This window comes from Pelobates fuscus, chromosome 6 (genome assembly GCF_036172605.1).
Source record: "Pelobates fuscus isolate aPelFus1 chromosome 6, aPelFus1.pri, whole genome shotgun sequence".
NCBI classification, from domain to species: domain Eukaryota; kingdom Metazoa; phylum Chordata; class Amphibia; order Anura; family Pelobatidae; genus Pelobates; species Pelobates fuscus.
The window spans coordinates 288,526,918-288,550,334 of NC_086322.1; the positions used below are offsets into that span (position 1 = coordinate 288,526,918).

The 23,417-nt window shown below is 39.6% G+C and overlaps 1 protein-coding gene across 13 annotated transcripts in view; it reads right to left on the minus strand.

Moving 5' to 3' along the window:
• Positions 1 to 23,417, minus strand: part of LOC134615043 (microtubule-associated protein tau-like) — a 68,590-nt gene that overhangs the window by 37,193 nt on the left and 7,980 nt on the right. Inside the window, exon 1 of one of the 13 annotated variants that reach the window (XM_063459395.1) lies at positions 6,482 to 6,581. The exons of 11 other annotated variants lie outside the window; for them this stretch is intronic. The gene's annotated coding sequence lies outside the window, so the exon portion shown is untranslated. Of the gene's footprint in view, positions 1 to 3,016; positions 3,233 to 6,481; positions 6,582 to 23,417 lie in introns of those variants that run through there. One more of the 13 variants, XM_063459394.1, reaches the window with a different exon arrangement.

Consider the following 23,417-nt stretch of genomic DNA (forward strand, 5'->3'; position numbering starts at 1 on the left):
GGGCTAATCAGCGTAACCCATATCACCCTCACTCCTTACATCATTACCTTCTAACTTTAAAGGGACACGATAGGCACCAAAACAACCTTGGCTTAATGAAGCAATTATGGTGTATATATCAAGGCCCTGCAGTCTCACTGCTCAATTCTCTGATATGCTTTTTAGGAGTTACATCACTTTGTTTATACAGCCCTAGCCACACCTCCCTGCTTATGGCACTCACAGCCTTCCTAAACACTTCCTGTAAAGAGAGATCTTATATTTTAACTTCCTTTATTGCACAGTTTGTTTCACTTACAATTTCTTATTTCCTATTTTGTTAATAGTCTGCTAGCGATTGTCGGAGCATCCTCTAGCTGCTTAAAATGTAATTTACAGAGCAGGAGATAAAAATGTTTGAAGTAAATTTAAGATCTGATTGAAATCGAAGCCTTTTTTTTCATGCAGGCTCAGTCACATCCAAGGGAGGTGTAGCTAGAGCTGCATAAACAGAAACAAAAGTGATTTAACTTTGAAATGGCAGAAAATTGAACAGTGAAACTGCAGGGGCACGATCTATACACCAAAATTGCTTTATTGAGCGAAATATCTTTGGATGCCTTTTGTATCCATTTAACAATAGGTTTGGGAAGCTGTCCAAGGTCCTGTAACTTACACAGCACAGCACTTTGTATTGATCATTCATGCATCAATATAGGAAAGATCAGGTGGGAGAAAAAATGTGTGTAAATGAGATAATACAGTATCAGAACATATCTCAGCGAATGTTTCTTGGCTTTAATTATTTTTTTTGTAGGTAGATGCTTATTAAACATATAAACCATGAAGTGGACTGTCACACCCCAGGACCCATGGCTATCAATGAACTAATGATGCTATATGTAGTGGGTAAAGGATAATATATATATATGGTAGATAAACGGTCTTCAAATAAACAAATCCATGGAAAAATGAAGGGAGGCTTAGTCACATGGCTACCTTTACACCAGGATCGGTGCTTCAGAAAGCTGATCAAACCAGACAAGAACCAAAAATATGAATAATGCTGACTACAGTATGCATCCTGAAAATGAATCACGCTTTTCCCCAGGGTCTTTAGAGGAGGTGCAATACTCCGAAAGACTATAAAGATGGATATGCCCCTGTAATTTGCAAGAACCAGCGTTCACAGCATTTATTTCCTTGGAAAGCAAGTTTTTAGTAGTATAAAGATGGTGAGCCCTGGAGACCCGTATCCAATGGAGAGGAGTCAGACGACCGAGGACAGACACACTTTAAGGTATTGCATGTTAGGAAGAGAGATGACTCAATTTAAATTGCTATCCAGGGAAACAGCATTTTCTGAAGCAGTATTGGAAAATAAAGTGGCCACAAATTCTTCCGATAATGAAGACGTACGAATACCCACGTGCCCAGGCAACAACATAACAGTAAGTGGAGACATCTAAAAGAGTTCAATATCAAGTGCAGACTCCTGGAGTGCTCTATAACCATCCTGTGGCAGGGAAAACGTTACAACTCAAAGAATGGGAGACTTAACAGGGAACCCTACCTTCAGTACTGTCCAATCAAAACTGAGGGTTTTATACCAGAGGCCCATACAGGAATTAGGTCTGTTGTAAAGCACTACAGCACATTTTGAGAGTAAATTACACCTTACATTGGATCTGTCACTGTAATGAAAACCAAAACACTGACTATATAATTTAATTTTCAAGATCAGCATGTTAACCCTTTAAGGGCTCCTTATATTTTTGCCATACCTTCATTAAAGACAGTATGTCTGCATGGAAGCACTCTAAAGCCCTACTGTTAAGTCATCCTATTTTGGAACACCCTTTAAATATTAAATTATTATGGTACTGAATTAAATTGAAATATTAAATTATTATGATTTAGGTCATCTAGGCCCTTCCAGTGGTTTAGAGCAGCATTATGATCAGTCTTTAACTGTACACTATTTGTCCAATCTTAACAAAAATCGAGGTGTGAAAACAAGATAAAAACTGAATTAAATAATATGCAACAGTATAAAAACCTTCATGTTATCAAACTGGAACCAGCGTTGAACTGAACCTTACATTGTACCTCCTACGAATGGGTCTAAAATTATTTGAATATTTTAAATGCTCACTATAGGAAATCTACATTGACCCATCTATTGCCAGAATGATTTGCAACGCCATGCAGGCCTCTTCATATTCCTTCTAGAGGCTACAAGATTTGGCAAAAATACAGCATTTGCAGCCTGGCTTAATCCTCAAGGGATCTATCTGTTCAGTAAATGATTGTGGTGACTCAAGTGCAGTTGCATAAATTTAAATACGCAGACTTAAATGGCTGAGGAAAAATAAAAAATATGGAATTCAGCCCAGAACAGTCTGCAAGCTGACCATCAAGTTACAACTTGATAAAACACCCCTTTATATATAAATTAAGTTTAAAGATGGGTGAGTAGATGTAAAATGATATTTATTATATTAGATAAAACATAGCTACAACGCACACAGATTTATATATATTAATGGCAGACCTACATCCACGTGAACTTGATTAATCTCCGCGAAATGTTCATATTTTAGTTTTTACGTTTCATAGATAAAAAACATGCATACGTTTAGCGCCGATTAAGCTTCCACATGGCTGAATGCTGCGCAGTAACAAATTGTGCTCCTTATCTATCGTTATATTTCTGCATGTAGATATATGATAAGCAGCTTTGATAAGTAGATATATCTGAAAAAAAATTAAACTAAATACAGTTTGTGTGTCTACGGTACATGTTTATTAAACAGAAGAGAACTACTGAAGGATTGCAGAACTGCTTAAGAATTAGCTACAGATTCACAGAGGAAAAGCAATTAAGAAATATGAGAAGCTGGCCAAGTGCTCTGCCACGATCTGAGGCCAAATGCTTAAGAGACAGCACAAAACAATAACAGAGAACAGCATTCAGTAACTCCCCCGTGTGAATTTAAACATATAAAAAGGAGCGTTATTAGCCAGGAAACCCTACCTGCTACACACTGCGTCAGGTTATGTGGTGAATAAAGGCATCCGCAGCTCAGCGATGACTATGTAACATTAGGGATGTGTGTATTCTAGAACGTTTCTGTGAATAGATAAGTGCCAAACAAGAAGCCTCCCATTTTTATCTCGCACAGCTGGGGTCCTTTTGACAGGGTGAAGGTTTTATCTGGTGAGTCCAGACCATCCCTGCAGTGCTTCTGAGCATCAGCAGTTTACGAAGGGAAGCTCTCAGTCCTGTCTCATTAGTCTGCAACTTGTCCTCTCGGAGCAGAGGAAAGAGTGGGAGGAGAAGATCTATTTCCTCTGACAACATTGTAATAATTCATAGTTTGTTACCATCACACTCAATGTGAAACAAGTGGAAAACTCATCCTTATTTTCTTTATAGAACATCTGGAGACAAAGGAAAGAGTGGCTAACAGCACAAGACCTGGATCTATCATGACATGTCTTAAAAGTCTGAAACATATTCAATAAAAGTCACATGTTTCTACATTTATACTATTTTTATTAATTTTTTTAAATATAAGATATTGTTTGGACTATATTTATCCATTTACAGAGAGCGGAAACAGATTAAAAGGATATGAATATAGGAAAATACCAGGAGAAATGATGAATGCGGATTAGTTACGTGATACTCAATAAAGTAAAGCATTGGAAAACTTTATTTATGTAAGAGTTTTCTGTCCAGAGAGCATGACCACTTTTGCTACATCTCAAGTCCAATCCATGATTCCACACCATGAAGACACTTCACTGAGGTTCCAAACCATTACCCAAAGTTAGTCTCTATGGTCTTCCATGATTCTGTGCATGGTGTGAAGCAGGGAAGACCATAGAAAACTGTCATTTTCTAACACTGTCTGACCCAAGGTGCATGCATATCCCCATCAAACATTAACTAATATTATGAATTATACACTTTGTGAGGTGGCAAATGGAGCTCATTTAAAAGATGTCCTCTTCCATACCTAGTCAAACAAATCTCCATACGTTAAGCATTCATTGTAAGTAATATCATTGGAATTGGCTCATTAATAAAAAAAATTATTGACTCCTCAAATCTTATTTTGAATTTTGGCCCTCGCTGTACTTCATTTAAAAAGAAAGTCTATTTTCTTCCAAAGCTTGATGAAAGGATTATTAGATTTAAAAATATTTTAGGTGACGTGTCCTTTAAGGCATTTCAACAATATTACACAATGCTTAAACATTGCAGTTTTCCATATTATTGAAGCAATGAACCAGTAGTCTATGGAGTGAAAGCTCCTCATCAGTATTTCGTGCAGTGAAGGGGTCTCGCCAATATAGCTTATCATTAACGCATTGCTACCGTACGGCACAAACTGAGCCTATCTCATCATAACTCCATACTTTGAATGCCCAATCAATCTACACTATAACGGAATCTCATCCATATCGTACACCATAAGAGCATTTTATCAACTTTATGCATTACAAATATATTTCCCTAGTATATGTGAAAGCATCTTGCGTATAAGAGAGACACACTAAGGCATCTCACCAGTATTCCACAAAGAAAAGACATTTACCAACACCGTACAGAGCAAATGCATCTTGCCAGCGGTTCACACCACAAAGAGCTACGATCAGCATTCTATGTCAAGGCTGTCAACTAACCACATTTCAGAGTGTATAATATTCATAAATACAGACAATTATGTTAGTTGGTGGTGAAGTTGATTGAAGACACAGGTCGAACGAGTCAAATGTTTTCCACAGCACCCTTTAGTTGATCAACTAGAAGGCAAAACAAGGACAGCCATATATATAAGTGCAAGAATTATTTCTGATACCCATAAAAAAAAGAAAATAAATACTCAAAGCAACCCTCTGAATCAGCCGGACGTATTCATTTCAAAAAACATAACCCACTGTTAAGTTCAATGCCAAAAATGTGCCCCCCTATCAGCATTCCACATCATCAACATGTCCCGTCTACATTTCACATTGAGAGGGCCTGTCACCAGAATTCCAAAGAACAGGGCAATGTCTCACCAGCATTCCGTACCAGGAAGACCTCCCCAGAACTCCACAAAATGATTTCAAGACCTCTAAACAAATCCTAAAACTTAGTAATATCACACAAGCATTCTTTGTCAAGAACCTGGAGAACCACATGGAGAAATATCAGTGTGTGCTCTTAAATCTTGCCTTTCTTTATGAACAGGTAGATGAAGGCCACGTGATATGTGTTAAGGTACCATTTATAAGCCTCTCTTTGGGCATTTGAAAACAACAACATAAGTTCTCACTAGTATTCTTAATTAAGGGTGAATAAAGTCAAACACATTTCACAAAGAAGAAAAAAAAACATAATCAGCACTTCAAACCCAACGAAAAGACCTGCCATCAACATTTAGTGCTAAAATATCCCTGAAGTACCCATAAAAAACACCTACTTCAGCATACTCAAGTGTCTCGCCCTCTAGCAGTTAATGCTAGTTATTTTAAGATATGAATGTGGCTAGTTAACACTGACGCTTGAATGGATGAGTCAATGTGTACTAAACAGACAAGTAATGCTTAGGTAATGTGAGAAAATAGTACGTTATAAAAAGGCTGGCAAGAACCTGGCTTGTCTCAAGCGCAAGGGAGGAAATGTAAAAAAAACTGTTGTTTCCAATTAGTGTTTCGTATTGTATAATACCCACTGTGCAGGGCTGGTATACAAAATATAATTATATTTTGTGTCTCAATTAGTTTGAACTGCAACCAGCAACCTCGGTAGCAATTTTTACTTATATCAACTCATCTAAGAACTTGTATTAACTCTTTCTAACATAGACTGCGTCGGAAATGAAATTGGTCTGATTCCCAGTATACACATTGGCTGCGGTCTAAGAAGAAAAAGCCAGGTGGGGGCTACAACCTTGTAGGAGTCAGGTATATGTGAAGGTAAACGCATTTGAGGTTAAATATGATTTAATTTGTGGATTGTCTCTCTCTCTATATATATAAATGAAGAAAGGGGTTTGATTTAAAGAGCCTTTGTGCATTTGCAGAAGAGACTTGTGAGGTTAAGGACCACCTGTACAGGTAAAGGTGATGCCTGCTTAGAAAGGACTTCCTGTTTGGAAATGACTACCCGTACGGAATTCTCTACAAAGAGGTTTAAGGTACTGGTGAAGTTTACCAAGCTTTGTACAGTTGAAGAAAATATTTATAAGCTTTTAAAAACTCTGAAGACAAGTAGACATCTTTAAGGTTCGCAGGCATAATGAATTGTCTGGATAGATAGAAAAAAGTGTGACCTTTAAATAAAAGATAAAATGACCTTTGAGGTTGCCCAATCCGCTTTGCTATAATTTAATGCATGCATACACCTAATTTTAGTCCTGTAATGACATTGAGTCTGTAATGAGTTAGCATTTTTCCCAGCAGTCAATTAGAATGGAAATACGAGCCCAGGCCAAAGCTTTCTTACCTGCCGTCGTTTTTCCCTTCTAACCCCTTCTGCACTGGATAAGGGAATACCAAAATACTTCACAGACACCCTTGCACCAACAGTTACATACAGTGACCTGCGTTATATGTGTGTCATGTGTTGGTGATACGTGAGCCTGCAAGGAATGAGCTAGGGTTACATCAATCCTTCCTGTCTCTCAGCTATTAATAGTGTTGGAGCTGGGAGGGCAAGCCTTCCAAGCGGATCTACCAAACTGTCACTTCGACAGAGGCAAAACAAACTCTGACGGCCAAAGAGGGTGCACTGAGCCAGGCAGCACCAGGGGGAAATCCATCATGGATGGGAGGTGTGTGACAAACCTATGCTGTGCCCAAACAGTTTGAGAAATGTGGCTTTTTTTTTGTAGGCATCTCCTCAGCCCCGGTCAGCTCACCTGGAAATGGGCTAATGAGTACGAAGCTTGCATCCTTCTTTTATATAATGGATCCCTATGTTTTACCTGGACTGTATCTGAGAAGTTTTTTTTTACTTTATTTTCCCTGGAACAGTTGAAGAGGAACAAGTATTTGTACTCTTGCTATGCCAATCACTTTGTTACATTTGGATTAGAGCAAGTTTGTATCTCATTGTTAAGCTCAACATATAAATGTATCTGGATCGGGGCAAAAGTGTGTAATTTTACTATTTCTAACTCTACATTTTATCTCGATTAGAATTGAAGAGAAGAACGCTTTTATCCCCTTGCTAAACCCACCACTTCATTGTACCTGGAGTAAGGTAAACTTGATCAGAACTGTCAATGAGCAAGCTTTTTTGATCCTTTCTACGTCAACATCCACCGAATATCTAGCACTCCGGCACACCATATCTCAGGGGAACATGAAGTAGATAAAAAAAAAAGAATAACTAGGATCTATCCAGAAATTCAACAAAGCACAAACGTTGGCATATTCTAAAGAAGAGGAAAATGAAGAGATGTTTGATTTGTGCAACAACCTACCTCAAAAAATATATCAGATTGTAGTACAGTGAGTGAATGTAGACTGGGTAACTAGGTGTTTTGTATGAAACACCAAATTCGACATATTCCTGAGAAGAAGCTATGGTCAGGCAGGTGTGAGATGGACAATGTGAGCCTTCTATTTGACCCTGTGTGTTCCTACCTTTTCAAAGTATATAGACCAATGGTGAGACTCTTAGAGCAGGGGTGGTGAGACTCTTACAGGAGGGGTGTGCAACCTTTTGGCACTCCAAAAGTTGTGGACTACATCTCGTATAATGCTCTTACAGCCATAAGCATCGGGATAAATGTAGTCCGCAACATCTGGCGTGCTAAAGGTTGCTTAACCCTGACCAAGAGTATGTGCAGTCAGGGGCGGGCGCTAGTTCGATGAGAATTGCTAGACTGTATGCCTCCTCCACAGCCTTAACCTGTGTGTGACAGAATCCAAGTTTGTTCGGGTAAATAGCATTACATAATACACAGGCATACTGAGAAAAAACAGGTTTAAATTTAAGTAGATTAGGGAGGGATGGTTAGCGGAAGTGGTCATCAAAGAGTGGAAACATCAGTTTTTGCACAGGAAAAGGACATTATGATAGGATGGTGGGCAGGGACTAAAGGGATACTTTAGGCACCAAAATAACTTTAGCTTAATGAAGCAGTTTCGGTGTATAGATCATGCCCTGCAGTCTCACGGAACAATTTTCTGTCATTAAGACATCACTTTGTTTATACCCTAGTCACACCTCCCTGCATGTGACTTGCACAGCCTTCCATAAACACTTCCTAAAAAAGGGACCTAGATATTCTAGATTCCTTTATTGCACAGTCTGTTAAATCTAGAATTTCTTATCTTCTGCTGTGTTAATAGCCTTCTAGACCCCGCAGAAGCCTCCTGTGTTTGATTAGATTCAATTTACAAAACAGGGCATAAATATGTCTAAAGCAAGTTAAAACCTGATTGAAAATTAAAGAACTTTTTCATGCAGGCTGTGTAAGTCACACTTAGGGGAGGTGTGGCGAGAGCTGCATAAACAGAAATAAGTGATTTAACTCTTAAATTGCAGAGAATTGAGATGTTGACTTCACAGGCTATACACCAAAACGGCTTCATTAAGTTAAGGTTGTTTTGGTGCCTATAGAATCCCTATAAATGATCTGCTTTTCTTCCATACATTTTATAAAGCAGGTATTATAAGATCAGAACTGATTCAGTCTTAAACTAAACACTACAAAGCACTAAAAGATAAATTATTAATAAGTAGGAAGATCCTGTTACACATGCAGGAGAAAACGTGTCCTCTGTAACGTCCCCAAATGCTATACAGCAATGGCAGTAAAAGAGTAAAACAGAGCAGGGATTGTCAGTCGAATGTTCCATCAATATTCCATAGTGAAGCAAAGCAGCAAAACTCACTGTAGTGACCATGGTACGAGTCTATGGGTGACATCCCTTCGATTGTCCCTTGGATGCCATCCCTTTCATTAAGACCACACACACTTTCAGAAGTCACAAGGATAGAATGCTCAATGATCTCGAATTGACAGAGCTCCCAATTGCAGTATGCAAAAAAAAAAAAATGCAGGTAATCTATATCAACTTTAGTGGTTTTTAATGGGCAAACACAGCAACGAGAGATGCTGCTTGATAGGGGTTGAACGCTACTTCATTTAATATGGTGTGCCTTGTGCTTCTCTTGTCAAAACTGTGTTAAGGTACTTTGACAGAAAACAGGGCTCCCACAGTACCTACAGCCCGAACCATCTCCTGCTACTCAGCTAGTGAAGTAGTGGACTTATCATTAGCATGTCCCCAGTGCCCTCTCCCTAACATCGCTGCCCAAAGTTAGATACGCTAATGTGGGATTGGACTTCCACAATAGCCGAGAGAGAGCAGAAGACTCCGTTTATAGCTGCAGTGAAAGATCTAGTTTGCTAATCATGATTAAATGGTACTGTGTTAAAAATGCATCTTAAACGTAAGAAATCCTAAATTCCCCCGGTGATTATGATTTCATGCCTTACTGCTGTACCCTGTGTTATTAAATAGCTCGAACCGGCCTGTGTTCCGATTGCAGGGTCAATATAACAACATCACTGTACCAAGACTGCCTCTTTAAACTTTGGGATTTCAAAGTGAATCAAAAGGGGTATGGGTCTGAATGTTTTCCAGGTTAATCCACCCTATATAAATGTTATCTTTATTTTTTTATTTTTTAATATAACATCTAGCATTGGTTTGGCTGTATTTTGGCGCGACAAAGAAAACTAAAGGGGCCACATGAAAATAAAGGGTTATGGAGTATTGATTGTAATATTTATGCGTCTTTCAATCTTTTAATTTTACTCAGTGTCTTAACAAAGACAGAAAAAAACATCCCCAAGACATCAACCATAATATCACGCCAATTATGAGTTCCAGCTGTACTTAGCGCAACCTCCTCAGGGACAGACTCTGCGAATTTAAGGCACTCTCTCTTGTCATTGCAAGAAGAAACAGGGACACAGGATGTGGATGGGGGATGGGAGGGAAGGCAGTATAAAGGGGAATACTTAAAAAAAAAAGAAGAAAATAATATTGCAAATACTATGTGTAGAGAGAAAAAAAAGAGTATGCGAACGTGACTAATATTTTTCTCTAATGCATGGGCAGGACTGATGGAACCCTGCAGAATCTGTAGGACTATAACTCTTTTTATCCTCTGCCAGACTGTGGTACATTAAATCCTTTTTTAAGGAGTATACAGGGAGTGCAGAATTATTAGGCAAGTTGTATTTTTGAGGATAAATTTTATTATTGAACAACAACCATGTTCTCAATGAACCCAAAAAACTCATTAATATTAAAGCTGAATATTTTTGGAAGTAGTTTTTAGTTTGTTTTTAGTTATAGCTATTTTAGGGGGATATCTGTGTGTGCATGTGACTATTACTGTGCATAATTATTAGGCAACTTAACAAAAAACAAATATATACCCATTTCAATTATTTATTTTCACCAGTGAAACCAATATAACATCTCAACATTCACAAATATACATTTCTGACATTCAAAAACATAACAAAAACAAATCAGTGACCAATAGAGCCACCTTTCTTTGCAAGGACACTCAAAAGCCTGCCATCCATGGATTCTGTCAGTGTTTTGATCTGTTCACCATCAACATTGCGTGCAGCAGCAACCACAGTCTCCCAGACACTGTTCAGAGAGGTGTACTGTTTTCCCTCCTTGTAAATCTCACATTTGATGATGGACCACAGGTTCTCAATGGGGTTCAGATCAGGTGAAAAGGGAGGCCATGTCATTAGATTTTCTTCTTTTATACCCTTTCTTGCCAGCCACGCTGTGGAGTACTTGGACGCGTGTGATGGAGCATTGTCCTGCATGAAAATCATGTTTTTCTTGAAGGATGCAGACTTCTTCCTGTACCACTGCTTGAAGAAGGTGTCTTCCAGAAACTGGCAGTAGGACTGGGAGTTGAGCTTGACTCCATCCTCAACCCGAAAAGGCCGCGCAAGCTCATCTTTGATGATACCAGCCCAAACCAGTACTCCACCTCGCTGGCGTCTGAGTCGGACTGGAGCTCTCTGCCCTTTACCAATCCAGCCACGGGCCCATCCATCTGGCCCATCAAGACTCACTCTCATTTCATCAGTCCATAAAACCTTAGAAAAATCAGTCTTGAGATATTTCTTGGCCCAGTCTTGACGTTTCAGCTTGTGTGTCTTGTTCAGTGGTGGTCGTCTTTCAGCCTTTCTTACCTTGGCCATGTCTCTGAGTATTGCACACCTTGTGCTTTTGGGCACTCCAGTGATGTTGCAGCTCTGAAATATGGCCAAACTGGTGGCAAGTGGCAGCTGCACGCTTGACTTTTCTCAGTTCATGGGCAGTTATTTTGCGCCTTGGTTTTTCCACACGCTTCTTGCGACCCTGTTGACTATTTTGAATGAAACGCTTGATTGTTCGATGATCACGCTTCAGAAGCTTTGCAATTTTAAGAGTGCTGCATCCCTCTGCAAGATATCTCACTATTTTTGACTTTTCTGAGCCTGTCAAGTCCTTCTTTTGACCCATTTTTTGCCAAAGGAAAGGAAGTTGCCTAATAATTATGCACATCTGATATAGGGTGTTGATGTCATTAGACCACACCCCTTCTCATTACAGAGATGCACATCACCTAATATGCTTAATTGGTAGTAGGCTTTCGAGCCTATACAGCTTGGAGTGAGACAACATGCATAAAGAGGATGATGTGGTCAAAATACTCATTTGCCTAATAATTCTGCACTCCCTGTATATAGGCCCTGTATACAGAGACTGTGTAATGGGAGTTGGGTGTGTGTGAAGATCAGATCTGGGACACAGTGCTTAACTAGAACAATCATCGGGAAGATTCTGTTGGTTTCGATGACGATTGCTGGGCGTATGAGAATTATCTCTCCCAGAATTGATATTATACAGGAAACGCCAACAGGCTTAATTACTAAAGTGAGAAAAAGTCCATTTCAAATTTAAGGCAAAATAGTCGAACTTAAAATATTCTCTAAATCAGCTTTTCTTCCAGTTTGACAACCTCGGTCTAAAATTTAAAAATTCACAGTAAATTAACTTTTGAATTCTAATTTTAGTGAAAAATCTTGCAACTATCTCCTCGCTCTACGAATAAAAGAGAGCTCTTCCAACGGTCGGATCAGACTTCCCATAATGCATGCTTTCAAGTAGGATTACACTAGAATCTAGGGCAGGCGTAGGCAATCTGCAATACTCTAGAATGATGTTGTAGACTACAACTCCCCTGACGCTTTGCCATCACTGTGGCCAAAAGAGCATTATGGGAGATGTAGTCCACAACATCTGGAGTGCCGAAGGCTGCCTATAGTAATGGAAAGGTCCGACTGAGCTGCCTGAGCATGATAGGAAACGTAGTCCACAATAGCTGGAGAGCTGGAGGTTAGCTGTCATGAATTAAACAGCTCCCCTTCTGTGTATACTGCAGGCATCACATAACCGCAACGTTCGCAGATTGCAGTAATCATTTCAAGCTTCATACTGCTCTGTTTCAATGTCAAACTGTCTTCACAAGACACTCACCGGCTTCACACAATGCCAGCATTGCATGAGCTACACAGAAGCCAAGCCCGGATATAAATTAGGTTGTTAGTGAGAATTTTACTAATGGATCAGCATTTCCATAATGAGCTTCATCAGCCTGCAGGAAGTTCATCAATTATACAGAGGCAGTGCTATTCACCAATAAATAAGAAACATGTCACCTTCTGCATGATCGCTAAAAACATGGAAGTGTTATCAGACAAACCATCAGCGGACAATGCTAATGGTAAATCCATTGCATCCAATCTACCAGTATTTGTTTTTATAAGATCCTATGGGACTGCACTTCATGATTTATAGCCTCATTATTGGCAATCTGCCATAGGTTAATAGTACCTCTCCAACATGGACAGACTTCAGCTCCTGCAAATATCAGCCAAATATCACAGGAAGAGCAGAATGGATCTGATGCAATACTGAGATTGGGCCCAACACAGAAAGGGTTAGGTATATAGGTTAACTAATATAAATACTGCTACATAGCGTACGTGTGTCAGGCTTTTTTTAAAGAAAAGGTTAAAATTTCATAGAATATTTGACTGGTTAACCCTTACTATCTCATAGGTACCAAGAGAAGCCCACCTGAACTACTTAAAGGGACACGCCAAACCCCTAAAGCCGTTTGGCTTGCTGAAATGCTTTATGTGTGAAGAGTGTGTGATTTTTTTCTTTTTTTTTATAAAAAGTGCACATTTCAATAGAAATTAGCAAATTTATGAATTAACCTTGTTACACCCCCCCCCCCGCCCCCCCGGCTGTCAATCAGACAACCAATCCTGTTACTTCCTGGTTGCTAATCTCAATGGAGCTAAACTAAAGAGGCAGAGTATTACCCAGAACACCTGAGCTGTCTGCAGTCTCCTGCTCATACCCATATTTCTCCTTGTAACTGGCACTTACAGGACGTCTCGTAGATGGCTCCATTATTAGTCTGCATCATCCATTCAGACTTCCCCCTCCTCTTCAATCCTTTAAGAAGTCCCTTAAAACCCACTTCTTCAGAATAGCCTGAGGTCTCCAAGGTTAACTTGTCATTACTCGCTCAACTTCATAAATGGGTCCGCTCTCACTTTCCAATTCTGCTGCTTTTCCCCGTCACTAGGTTACTAGCCTTCACGCTCCCTTTCCTATTTGTTTTTATACCCCAGCTCCTCTAGATTGTAAATCTGCTTGTACCGCTCAGTAACAGTTCCTCTTCTCAGTTCTCACGAGAAGCCTTATGTAGCCTGTCTCAGGCACAGTTCTACTTGTCTCATTATTGGCCAGCTAAATCCCCACCTCTCCATTTCCATTCTGCCCCATTTTTTTATCTGGGGATTAGCACTATCAGACCTTCTAAACACAGAATGTTAGCCACATCTCTGCTGTAGTAATCCCTCGACAGACAGCCCTTCTTACTACACATTATAAACATTTCCTGACCCATTTCCAGAACCCCTGCTTCCTTCCCAGAAGATACATTTGCATCTTTACAGAAACCCCACCCTATTAAATATATACTTAAGCACACAATAATGTACCCCTGCCCAGATCCCATAAGTATTTATGATCCTCTGATGATTTAGACTTTAATATTTCATGATAATGGCCTCAGCCCATGCCATATCACCATGTTAATATTTAATTTCACGAGAAAGTCCTCAGAGGAATGTCTCCACTTCTCCAAGGTGTGTTAATAGTCACAGCTCTAAGCCAAGTGCCGTCATTAATCTGTAATGGATCAGTGAAGGAAAACCATGCTGATGTAACCTTACAGGATCAACAACTTCCAAGAATTGACAGATTGTTCAACCCAAATGAGTCTTACCTTCCCCTTTTGTGGATTCGACTTACGTGTTTGGCAGGCTGAAACACCTATATATTTAACTTGAGGAGAAATGCTAGAAACCGGGCCTAAATGGTTACTCTATGCATTATAGCCTGGCCTGGTCCCCCAGTAGTGGGGAAAACCGTTTAGAAACAGTCTGCTCTCCTCCCAGGGACCCCTCCGGGTAACAGGCTTCCGGTTAGCCAATCCAGTTGTAATTAATTGACTGACTTCTCCTAGGCAATGAATGGCACGCTGTGAATTTGCACAGGATTGACATTAGCCAGCCTGGAACTGGATGTGAAACGCTGCACATACCGACTCCAGGCACCATGACCACTGACAAAACGCTTACGCTACCCTTTAAAAAGCTTACAATTGAGCTTCACTTTTGTTCTCTTCATTACTCTCACAATATCAAGAGCACTATAGCAAAACCGTGAGGTTAATTATAGACATATTGGTGATTTCATGGACACAGCAATTACATCACAGATTGAAGGTTATCGACAGCAGTAGCAATGATAATAGATGGCATGTACAGCATTAACTTGTGTTCTGAACTGACAATGCTGCCATTGTGCCTTATCCAAAACAACCTTATCTCAATTAAGCAGTTTGGGTGTATAGATCATGTCCCTGCAGTCTAACTGCTCAATTCTCTGCCATTTAGGAGTTAAATCCCTTTGTTTATGCAGTCCTAGCCACACATCACATCCACTGCAACACCCTGATCTATACTTCTACTTACTTCATCGTAGAATGCAATCAGGTTAGTTTGGCATGACCTATGTTTCATAAAACCATGCTGATTATTGCTAATAACAAAGTTCTTCCCAATGAATTCCTGAATATTATCCCTTAATAGCCCTTCAAATAGTTTCCCAGTCACAGAAGTTAAGCTCACATGTCTATAATTTCCAGGCAGGGATATTGAACCCTTTTTTAAATAAATGAATGACATCTGCCTTCCTCCAATCCTCCGGTACAATACCTGAAACAAAAGAATCTTGAAAGATTAAATACAGAGGTTCACTTATGTCCCCACTTAGCTCCTTAAGCACTCGTGGGTGAATACCGTGAGGCACCGAAGCTTTATTTACATTAATTTTCTTTAACTGCTGTAGAACCTTGTCTCGAGTCATCCAATCACAAGTAATCTGCAAGTTTTTTGCAGCAATCATTTGCATATCTCTTGCCATGGGATCCTCATTAATATACACTGAAGAAAAATTGTTAATTAAAATGTCTGCCTTTTCCTGGTCTTCATAAACTAACAGACCCATCTCTGTTCCCAGTGTTCATTTTTGTTTTTTTAGAATTAATGTACATTAAAACATTGTGTGGGTTGGTTTTGCATTCTTTGGCTATCAATTTCTCATTTTCTAGTTTAGCCACTTTAATTGCCTTTTTGCAAGCATTATTGGCTTCCTTATATTTTATACAGGATGCCTCTGATTTGTCCGATTTAAATGCTTTAAAAGCCCTTTTCTTATTTTTAATCTCTTGTTTTACTTCTCTACTAAGCCACATTGGTTTCAATTTGTTTCTTTTATATTACCCAACGGTACATACTGAGAAATGTACCTTTCTAATATTTGTTTGAAGAGCTTCCATTTATGCTCTGTGTTTTTTTCACTAAGGAGTTTATGCCAATCAATATGTTGTACAGCTGCCCTAAGCTTATTAAAAATTGGCTTTTTTAAAATTAAAAGTTCAATTTACAAAGCAGGAGATAAAAACTCTAAAACAATATAATATCTGATTGAAAATGAAACCATTTTTTTCATGTAGGCTGTGTGAGTCACAGCCCGGGGAGGTGGGGCTAGGGCTGCATAAACGGAAACAAAAGTGATTTAACTCTTAAATGACAGATAATTGAGCATTGAGACTGCAGGGGCATGATCTATACACTAAAACGGCTTCATTATCTAAAGTTGTTTTGATGACTAGAGTGTTCCTTTAATCACTGCTTCTGTGTTATGTTATACAGTATCATGTACTTTCAGTTGGTTAGTAGCTAAAGAGCACTGAGGTCAGCAACATTACCAGCCACTAGGTGGCACTATGACAGCCGTATGGATCCAGTCATTATTCATGTTTAAATTCCATTTTGTAAGGGAGTTGACATGCACGGGCTTTGGATTCTATTTTACAGGTGATTAACTTTATTGCTTGTATCTCTAAGTGTCATGTTTCAGTGTCTATTTCAGGCTGGGCACTTGGATTATGTAAAATGGCCCTCTTATTATTACCATTATAAATTATTTATGGACTGACAACATATTCATTACAGTCTGCAAAAGGAAGCGAGGGAGATGTACTGCATTATTATTTATATATATCACCAACAAATTCAGCGACACAATAATATTTATAGTGAGATAATTTGATAAAGAATTAAAAAAAAAAAAAAATTCCAATTCAACTACTTTGGCCTTAGGTTTCAAATTCTCTTTGAATTCCCAGCAATTTTAGCTTTAGTAATTAACTTTGTCAGGGTGTTTCAATAAAGTGTGAATTTTCCAGTTCAGCTATTCTGGCCTAGATTCACATATACACCCATAATTCACATGTTAATGAATAATCATGTTTAGTTAATAATACCCGCTACAGTATTTTGATGTATGGTACAAGCATCTGGCTGTTGAATTTTTCTCCAGTGAATTCCCAAGGGACAGAAAAAAAACACCCCATTCATCGGCAGCCGTGAGTGTCACCAGTCATTGAAAATGAGAAACGTAATGCCAAAAAAAGAACGTTTCTCAACTCAATGTGTCTAAAGACATTCTAAACTGATGGGGAAAAAAGAGATTAAATATCATGTAAACTCTTACAACCCAAAAACCCAATTAGTTGCAGCAAGAATTGTGAGTTCTGATTTCTGAATATATCACAGACCAATTAGTTCTTTAAAGGCTTACTCCAAGAACCATGACCAGTTTGGTTATTTGAAGTGGTTATGGTGCCTGAAGTCTGTATATTTCACTATGATTGCTTCGCATACGGAGTTAAACCCCACTGTTGGCGAAGAGTCATCAGCCAGCCAGTTCCACGCTGTGTATTGTCAATATTCTACAAATTTTATTGCACAGAATGTCAGTCATTGGCTGAGAGGAGTCAGCTGACGCTCTCAGTAAAAAAAACAGCTACACACTTGGTTTCCTCACCTCTGCAAAAGCCAAATTAGCTTCAACAGACCACTAGGGAGAGTCGGAGCCCGGCAGCGACCTAGGTAAGGGGGCAACAGTAGGCTCTAGTGCAGGCCTGTCCAACCCGGGCTACCCAGGTGTAGCTGAACTACAACTCCCATGATTCATTCAATGAAACAGATAGCCAGGGAATCATGGGAGTTGTAGTTCAGCAACATCTGGGGGGGCCGCAGGTTGGACAACTCTACTCTAGTGGTCATAATGGTAGGGTAATCCATTAACTGTTTGTAAACGATTATTTTCAATGTTAGTTTTAGCAATTACTATTAGGCACTCCGCAAGAGTAATGCCTGTAAAAAAAATAAATTAATTTTGTTAGTTTTACGATGCACGTGTGTATGCTGGATAGCCTTGTTAACTCTGAAAAATGACTGCCCATTTCACAATCCATAGGAGTCTGTTACAGTGTAGGTGGGTTGTGTTGTAAAAACCTTTTCCTCCAGTTTTCTTAAGAATAAGAACGTAGATATGTATTGTACTGGATTGGGAATCGTGCAGAACTGACACGCAAATTGAAAAATGATATGCCAGAATAGTCAAACAGTCAAAAAGTCTAGAACTCATCTATTTTTCTAGCTTGACTAATTTGGTCTAAAATGCACAATTCTCTCTAGTAGATTCTCCCCAGTTCCTCGTTTAATAATTAAACCCATGTGTTTAGCTTAGGAGCTGGTAAATCAGAAACTGACAGTTTTTATTCAAGCGCTTCTGTCTCCTTTTAAATCCCATGTTTTACAGCACATTACACACAAACTTTATAGTGTGTCTATATGTTAAATCATCTTCAGGTAAGCAATACAACTATATATAATCATTGTGCTCTATCCAATATATCTGATATATATAATATAAAATAATCTAATGTCGGTGTTGTTTTCAGTACTTTTGTAAAACCCAGTAGGCTTACAGAATGTTTTTTTAACAAACTGTTGTGGTTATGGTGCTAAAGTACTCTGGCGACCCTAAGTAATCAAACGGGTTTAGAACGGTCTTCTTACCTGATGAGAAGCTTCTCTAAGTTGGCTGAAAGCATCAGTTTATCGTGATCAACCAATGAACTAAGACCTGCACTGCAGAACGGTTGTCATTTATGTTCAGGAACAATTACAGGGATATTTACTAAACTGAATTTCAAATTTTAGACCAATATAGCTAAACTGGAAGCATAGCAAACTAACAGAAATTTTCCAATTCACCTATCTCGGCCTTAAAGTTGAAAATCACATTATATTTTTTGTATTATATTCCCAACAATGCTTGCATTACGCAATATCCTCTAAGTGTAAAATTCCAAAACAGTATTCAACGCTGAATTTGCTCTAAGAAGACCGCATTTTAAAGGGACAGACTGAAGCATCAAAAATACTTTTTATATAGGCGAAGTGATTTTGGTGCATAGATGCGGCATACAGTTCTCACAGCTAACCTCCAATAGGAGCACAGCGCTTCTGCGCATTCATTTTTAGTCCCCAATGCTGATATATAGCTATAGTGTTCCTCTAAACATTTACTTTTTTTTTTATAGATACAGTCTTCTTTTAGAAGAACTTTCCAACCACTATAAGCACACTAGTCCGCTGTAGATGTTATGGTGCCAGATGTGTTCTGGTGCCCTCCCAGAGAAATTAGTCAAACCGCTTTAGAATGTCTTACAATTTACCTAGGTCGGGCTCCCGCAGCTACAGGCCTTCCTCCAGATTATCCTTATTGGAGAATACAGACAGCTCCACTGAGATGAGCAGAGCTGTGCAGGGTCCCTCTCAGTGGGAGGGCTCCAGGGTGCTCATGGAACTATAACCACTAGCGCGGCCTGCAGTGGTTATGATTCTTAGAAGATTCTTTTAAGAAATTAGAGATGCTTGACACAAATTTCCTGGCAATAGATTAGAGACTCCTCTCCCTGCAAATGGATTAATGTAGTAAATGATACTTCTATACCAGAAATATGTAATTAAATGGTAAATCAAAGCTGGCAAAATAACTGGGTGAAGTGGATTTTTTGTCATTACAGAGTAATGTGGCAGAGCTGGTTAAAATAACAAAAGTGACAAAATAAAATGATAACTTAGAACTGGGATGTTTGACGAATGTGTAAAAAAATTCAGAAAATCTAAAGCACTTTTTTGCAGCCTAAAGCTATGGGACCTGTTGCCGTATTAGAAGTCGCACCTGCAGATAAAATTTGGGAAATACAAAAAAAAAAATAAAAAAATCCTTAACCAATACATTTTAAATACTGCAATATTGCTAAAAGACTCACACCCTATTATTACACTAAAAATTAGAACGAGGGGGCGGGGCCTGACAGCTAAGATGGCTGGTCGCATATTCTGAGAGCTCCTGCAAAGACAGGCATGAATGCACTAAAATCGAAGGTTATACCCGTACTAGCGGCACAGGGGGACCGAGAACGGATGCTTGGCACTAAGACAAACCGACTGATACCAATCCGGCCCCGGAGCACCGCCGACATACCGGTACCAGACATGCGGCCTATTCCGGAGCAACGCTTGAAACCCGGGGGAGGCGGCCGATCTCCCGGCTCAGGAAGAGCTCACAATCAAGAGCGTGCTGCTGACCTGCTACCCCCCCCTCTGGACCGGCGGGGGACATCCCGGTCCTCGCTGGGGACGGTTACCCCCATAACAGCGCCTGACCGATCACCAAAACCCTTAGCCAAACGAGACGACCAGGGCCTAACCAAAATGGCGGCTCAGCCGCGGCCCAGGTCCACACGACTGACCTCTCAGCCACCTAAACACATGTGGCAGTTTGTAGAACGGATAAGCACTTACCTCTGGGCGATACATAAAGCCCGACGAAGGAGCTACATGCTAGCGTTGAAGGAGGCGATGGCGTGGATCCGCCCGGCTACCCGACGCCAACTGCGGGGAACCCCACCCCGCACTCTCCGAGCGAGCCCGCGTCGGAGACTAAGCCGACACTCAACAAGACGGGAACCGGCGACGAGACCCTCGCATAATGGCACTCATGGCCTCAATCATCCGAAGAGGATCCGCCGGTGCTCCCAACCAGCCTCCAACTCAGTAACTCACTCAACCCTGCACCAACAAAGTGCCTGGCAGACACCCCAGATACCCAGCCCAGGACAGGATAACCCTGCCAGACGCACGGACTGGGAGGGACTCAACACCCCCCCACAAGGCTCCGGAGCTCTACGCTTCCTAGCACTGAGGAATATACCTGAGCAGCAAAGGCCGACGCAAGCAACATGGCAGCAGGACACTGCACACCCACAGGCAGGCATCGGGTAAAGTGTCTGAACCGTACAAATTCAATGGACACCCACGATGATAACGGACATTGGCATACATTCCCACAAAAACTAATGCTATATTTGTTTTCTTCCTGAGTTAGAAACTGCTAATACTGCTAACAATGCCTAAACTTATAGCCTTACCAACATATATATGCTCCACTTATGCCTATTATGCCCTAGCTAACATGTGGACCCACTAGCGAAATGCATAGAAACCTAGGACCTGGGACTTAATCCCATGTAACTTCACCGTGTTAAACAGAGTACTAGTCATTATTTTATGCAGGTCACGTCTATCACCCCTCTTCCTTGTAAAACGCTGATTGCTATACACTGACGAGACATGCAGCAAACGTGATATAACAACTTGTTTATCTCTTAAAAAATACATAAAAATTGAGGCATCGCAATTTAGGAATGTAACTTGATTTTGTTGACTGTTGTATCTACCCTATACTGTAAATCTCTCGTACATATCCTCCAATTTCTCTTCTGTACCCCATCTTATATGCCTTTAATAAAAATAAGATTGACAAAAAAAAAAAAAAAATTAGAACGACCTCTTGATATTTTAAAACATACCGACATTTTAAATTGTTGCGTCTGTGCACTGGTTACTGGACTACAACTCTAAGCATCCTCAAATGTCAGGCATCAACTGGAAGCCTACATATGGCTACCCGTTTAGCCTGCATACAGCATGTGCATTTAAAACCAGAATGATTAAAAGAAGGATTACAAAAATGGTTATAATCCAGCATGACCCCAAAATACCTCTTTCTACAAAGTGAAACACAGTATTACATATTCAGGAAAACCACAGAGCTGGCCTAAATCTAGACGTTAACCATGTCTTGGCACTAGATCAGTACAAATACCAGTTTTAGGGAGAATACAGCTCCTTCTGTCCGTTAAACAGTTGAGGAAATTGGCTCCGCAACCAACCTCATTCGTCCTTTTTCAAAGGTACTCTATAGGCAGCAGAACCACTACATCATATTGTAGTGGTTCTGGGGCAAATAGGCTGTTCCTTAAAGCGTCAGCAGTCTAAACGTTTGCTCTTCTGAGAAAAAAGCAATGCCATCTCTAGTGGTTGTCACTCTGATAACCGCTAGAGGAACTTCCTGGATGCATGGAGACTCTAAACGTTCTGCATTGAGATGCACTGAGACAGGCTATTTGCTACACATGCACACAAGCCACCTAATGCTTCCTAGGGGGAATCCTAAGATTGCTGATCTCAGCCGGGGAGGCATAGCGGCCGCATGGAGACAGGCACGCTGGGTGATAGAAGATAATTTGAATTCATTATGGGGGGGGGGGGGGGCCGAATCTAAATGCATAATATAATACTATTGCGTTAGAAGTATGTTTGTATTCCTAACGCTAAAGCGTTCCTATAAGGGGGTAATCACCTTTTCATAACTATATAATATTTCACTAACTCTGAGCAAGCCTACCGATCATAGTGACTGGCATATTAAAATCCAATTTTTATCCATCCGTCACACATAGCCAGTGCCGCCAGTCGCACACAAAAAAAATTATGCATAGAATGACTGGTGGGACAAAAGATTCGTTCAGCCACAAATAGGAAACTGTAGAGTTTAGGCATCACAACTTGTTTGTGTTTGCTTGAAATCAAGCAAATGTACTACTCATGACGTGCAGACGGGCATGCAGAGATGATGGCATTTTCACTCTGGGATTGTTTAATCAAATTTTCTATCTTTCTCTAAGTTTACCCTCAAATAGCATACACCCTTTTAAAAGACAGATGTGACATTCATATGATTACACGTTTTCATATATAAATAACATTTCATAAATAAATTGTGAAAAAATGTAAACATTTAAATAAAATGTTATGTCTGTAAAAATGTTTACACAATCAGGACGGGTTTCGAAAAATAGCCAGAAAATGATTTGTGAATTTATTTGTGTTGAGTTTGGGCACAGCTCATATGCCGTGAATTTTCATTTAAATTTAATCACACCAGATCACAAATTACAAAATGGTATTTACTGTTTCAAAGCTGAAAAATGTGTCAAAATATATAATATTTCAAATAATAATATAAGGATCGAAGGATAGTACTGATAAGGAAAGCAGGTCCACAAAAACATGCGGTTTTAAGATTCTGTTAAACCAATACAAAAAGATATTAAAAATGCTGCAGAGTTTCATGATTTTGCATCAAAATAAAATTAATAACCTTTATCGTTTCCAAAAGAAACAATAGCCTGTGTGAAACGTAAATCACTCACACAGTAGGCATTGTATCTGCTTCATCTCATTGAACTGGTTACAGAGTCTGGAGTCCTTTCATTCAACATTAAACAGTTTTAATGCTTTTTGGGTTTTTTTACCAAACGAGATTCCCCATTAGCCTATCCCCTCTGTGCTGCTTTGGCAAATGAGGAAGTATTAGCCTAACACAACTCTAAATGTTTACATTGCAGTAAATGTGTTTATACATATTTTATGTGTAAAAAAATTTTTTTTAAAAAGGAATGCTCTTTTTCTAACGAAGGAACT